The sequence below is a fragment of the Dama dama genome, chromosome 19 (genome assembly GCF_033118175.1).
Source record: "Dama dama isolate Ldn47 chromosome 19, ASM3311817v1, whole genome shotgun sequence".
Classification (NCBI taxonomy): Eukaryota; Metazoa; Chordata; class Mammalia; order Artiodactyla; family Cervidae; genus Dama; species Dama dama.
In genome coordinates, this window is record NC_083699.1 from 17,032,984 (window position 1) to 17,037,956 (window position 4,973).

Here is a 4,973-nt window from a genome sequence, read left to right on the forward strand (position 1 = left end):
TGATATTATAGAACCTAAGTATTGCACAATAGAACTGTTTTAACCAAAGATTACTTAGAAAAGTTTTATAATAATTTTCCCAGATTATTAAAATTTTAAATAAGAACAAGAAAACTTGAGTCATGTCAAATATAATTGTAGATTATCAGGCTTACAAGGTGATGTTTTGAAAAAAAATGTCAAATGCCAATGGGGGTACATGTCTAAATTTTTTTTTTTTTTCTGAAATTGAAAAAGGCTTCAGAGCCTCCTTCTCAGTGTGAACCATTCTCTGCAACCACATGCTTGTTCTGTATAGTTTTTTTTTTTTTTTTTTTTAGTTTAAGTATGTTCATTCTTGCTCTTGATTTTGTTTATAAAAATGAATCTCTAAAAATTTAGGAAAGTAATACTAAGTATATGAAGAATGAAGCAAAGAATTACAATTATTTCAATGTAAGGAAATATGTGACCTCAGATAGGTGACCAGGAAAAAAATGTTTTAAGTATTTTACATTTCAACACGTAGGGGTGTCCTGTGTTTTGATGTGTTGGGGGAGTTTGTAATTTCCTCAGTTCTGTCTCATCACAACAAAAATTTGAAGCGATGGATCAGCATTACAGCCCTCAGATGGACCAGTGTTACAGTTCCATGTTACAGCTCAGTTTTATTTAGAATGTAAAGGAAAATGCGTCCTTGAGGTGTGAGGACATGGCAACCCAAAAGACATGAAGAGAAGAAAGGCCCCTGGCCCAGTTTTTGGCTCTTCTTTTCATGTTTTTTTTTTCTCCTCCCCTGGGCCCACCCTATGTAAATTGGGCTAGCCAGGAATGCTGTTTGTTTTACCTGAGATCCTCACTCCGGTCCTGGACCTTCCTTTGTTCTATTTTAGCAGACTTTTCCCTTCCTTGTCTTTTAGATACCGCCATTCTGGACTCCTTTTTCCTATTCTAACTACCTAACAGATGAGGTTATGAATTTAATGGGAGTTCAGCAGATGTGTAAAACACAAATGTAATTTCCCACTTAGAATCATAGGCTTTCATGCTATCAGGTAGACATATGGATTTTTAAAAATAAATGATACCATTAATCAGGAAATGTCTGATTATTATAGATTTTAAGCTGTCCAAATCTAAATAATTTTTTCATTAAATTTTATGAAACTAGCTTGTTCTCAAAAAACCTCTTGACAAACATAGTATAAAAATGGAAAATCTCACTTTTGACTACATGTGAAAAAAATCTAAATCCAAGAATCAAATTTAGCCACACAAATATGAGTAAACTATGAATGAATAGTTGTTATGTATGGTAGCTCTGGTAGAGGACATCTGTTAGTTATTAAATTCTTAATAGTAAAAAAAGAGGAAAAAAAAAAAAAGGTTAGTTATGAGGCCCCCACCTCCAAATATCATATTGGAGGTTGGGGCTTCAACATGAATTTTACGGGAACACAAATAGTCAACCCATTAAAGCTTAGTAATGTTAAGAGAGGCTCTGAAGGATCACTTTTATGTCCTTACCTCCATAGTGCAGTAGCAGTTTCATTGCTCCTTGGTAGTCTTCATCAATCACCCCCAGCTAGCAAGTAGCTGACATCTTTGCTTGTTGATTCAGAGGTATGAGGAATCCACTGTGGCCAGACAACAATCTTAACTTCAGTTAAATGAGCATTTTTGTGTCTACTTGTAGAAGTATTCCTCTCTGAGAGACTGAGGTTGCTAGTCCCGCAGAACTTAACATCAGAGGAAAGGAAGCAAAAATTTTGCTGGGAGGTCACTAGGCTTAAGGGTGAGTGGTGCCACCCTTGAGTCCTGGCTATTGGAGAAAGAGTGTCATATATTGGGTGTTGATTCAAAACACATACAAGTTCTAGAGAACCTTGCTTCAGCCCTGACAGATATTATGGTCTCAAGTTCAAGTTCAGTTGCTCAATCGTGTCAAACTCTTTGTAACCACATGGACTGCTGCATGCCAGGCTTCCTTGTCCATAACCAACTCCCGGAGTTTACACAAACTCATGTCCATTGAGTCAGTGATGCCATCCAAACATCTCATCCTCTTTCATCCCCTTCTTCTCCCACCTTCAATCTTTCCCAGCATCAGGGTCTTAATGAGTCAGTTCTTCACATTATGTGGCCAAAGTATTGGAGTTTCAGCTTCAGCATCAGTCCTTCCAATGAATATTCAGGACAGTTTCCTTCAGGGTTGACTGACTAGATCTCCTTGCTGTCCAACGGACTCTCAAGAGTCTTCTCCAACACCACGGTTAAAAACCATCAATTCTTCAGCACTCAGCTTTCTTTATAGTCCAACTCTCACATCCATACATGACTACTGGAAAAAGCATAGCCTTGATTAGATAGACCTTTGTTGGTAAAGTAATGTCTCTGCTTTTTAATGTGCTGTCTAGGTTGGTCATAACTTTCCTTCCAAGGAGTAAGCATCTTTTAATTTTGTGGCTGCAGTCACCATCTGCAGTGATTTTGGAGCCCCCAAAAATAAAGTCAGCACTGTTTCCCCATCTATTTGTCATGAAGTGATGGGACCAGATACCATAATCCTAGTTTTCTGAATGTTGAGAGTTAAGCCAACTTTTTCACTCTCCTCTTTGACTTTCATCAAGAGGCTCTTTAGTTCTTCACTTTCTGCCATAAGAGTGATATCATCTGCATATCTGAGGTTATTGATATCTCTCCTGGTGTACTCCTTTCCCCTCCTGGAACCAGTCTGTTATTCCATGTCCCATTTTAACTGCTGTTTCTTGACCTGCATCCAGATTTCTCAAGAGGCAGGTCAGGTGGTCTGGTATTCCCATCTCTTTCAGAATTTTCTACAGTTTGTTGTGATCTACACAGTCAAAGGCTCTGGTGTAGTCAATAAAGCAGAAATAGATGTTTTTCCGGAATTCTCTTGCTATTTCTATTATCCAACAGATATTGGCAATTTGATCTCTGGTTCCTATGCCTTTTCTAAATCCAACTTGAAGATCTGGAAGTTCACAGTTCACATACTGTTGAAGCCTGGTTTGGAGAATTTTCAGCACTACTTTAAGGCTGGGATGTATGGAGAGAGTAACATGGAAGCATACGCTATCATATGTAAAATAGATAGCCAATGGGAATTTGTTGTATGACTCGGTGAACTCAAACCAAAGCTCTGTATCAACCTAGAGGTGAGGGATGGGGAGGGAGGTGGGAGGTAATTTTAAGAGGGAGGGATCATAGTTATACTTATGGCTGGTTCATGTTCATGTTTGATAGAAACCAACACAATACTTTAAAGCAATTATTATTCAATTAAATTTTAAAAAATATAGGGTTAAAAAGAAAAAAAGAAAAAAATGCCATTTAATATATATATATATTCTTTATATTGTCATTAATTCTAAGCAAATAGATTTTAATTTAACTCTTAAGCTATAAGCTTAGGTAATGGATTTTGGATTTTTTTTTAATATGAAAATGCAAAAGCAAGAGTTTCACCCATGTATTGCTTTGGTTGATATGATATTTTATTACAATGTAATCAAAGCATTTTCATCCTTACACAGGGACCATGCTAATTTTCTCTGTATCATTCCAATTTGTGCCAAAGGAAGCACAAAATATCTTCTAATTTAACTCATCAGTTCTTTGACATAGGCATGTTTAGAAGAGTTTGCTTACTTTATACATATTTATGGAGTTTTACAATATTTTTAGTTACTGTTTTTTGTTATTGAGAAATAATTAATTTTCTTTGGGGAGAAAGTTCACATTGTATAGTGTCAATCTATTTTAATTTGTTGAGACTGGCTTTACAGCCAGTATATGTTCTAGCACAGTAAATACCCATTGCGTTCCTTCAGAGTGTAGTCTACCCTTGCTGGCTATAGTAATATACATATGTCAATTAAAATAACTAATTGATATTCTTTAAATCTTCTATATTTACTAAGTAATTATGCTTACTTATGCTGTCAGTTACTTAAAAAGAGGTGTTGAAATCTCCAACTATTATTTTGGATTTGTCTGTTCCCAATTTCACTTGTGTCAGTTTTGCTCATGTGTTTCGAAGCTATGTTTAAATGTATACACATTCAGGACTATTATATTTTCTTGATGAATTGACTCACTCATTAATGAAATATCTTTATTTATCCCTGGGAATATTCATTGTTGTAATAACTTTTACTCATGTTACCACTTTAGCATTTGATTATTATCTTTACAGAATTATTTTTCCCATCTATATTACTTTTAATGTGCTCTTGTTTTCACAAGAAAGTAAGTCTTATCCTGTTTAGCATGAAACAGTTTGTTATTAAAAAAAAAAAAAGAAAGACTAATAGTTGAATGGAATGCTTTGAAAATAATTATACTAAGTATCACTGTCTAAAATTTATAAATTATAAGCACACTTGGGAATAAATTGGAAGTATTCTGGTATATTCTCCATAATTCAAAGCTAAAGGACAAATTGTGTTTTGAAAAAATAGGAAATTGAAAAGAAAAATCTGGGAAATTCAGTTAGTGTTATAGGTAGACCTAAGATGTTCTACCATTGATTTGAAACAAGTTTTAATTATGCTTTTGCTGGATCTTAGTCAAATTCTCAGGAAAAAAGACAGTTGATTTGTTTAGCTCTGATATACATTCCAGGGCTCCCCTGGTGGCTTGGATGGTAAAGAATGCAATGCAAAAGACCCGGGTTTGATCCCTGGGTCAGGAAGATCCACTGGAGAAGGGAATGGCTACCCACTCCTGGCAAATCTCATGGACAGAGGAACCTGGTGGGCTAGAGTCCATGGGGTTGCAAAGAATCAGACATGACTGAGCAACTAAACAAGAATGCACACATACATTCCCAGTCCAGTTATCTATATTTGGGGAAGGAAAGAAGAAGGTCACATAACAAAAACCGATTACCAGTGTTAGCAGTTTGCTTAGCAGAGAGACTGTAGCAACACTCAAAATACCACCTTCCACACCATCTAAAAGGAAAGATT

At 35.7% G+C, this 4,973-nt stretch overlaps 1 non-coding gene across 1 annotated transcript; it reads right to left on the reverse strand.

Annotated features, from left to right (window-relative positions):
• Positions 1–3,491: 3,491 nt before the first annotated feature.
• On the reverse strand, positions 3,492–3,598 carry LOC133074283 (U6 spliceosomal RNA). Its single transcript, XR_009697133.1, has one exon. It is a non-coding gene; the product is annotated as a U6 spliceosomal RNA (small nuclear RNA).
• Between the last annotated feature and the right edge of the window lie 1,375 nt (positions 3,599–4,973).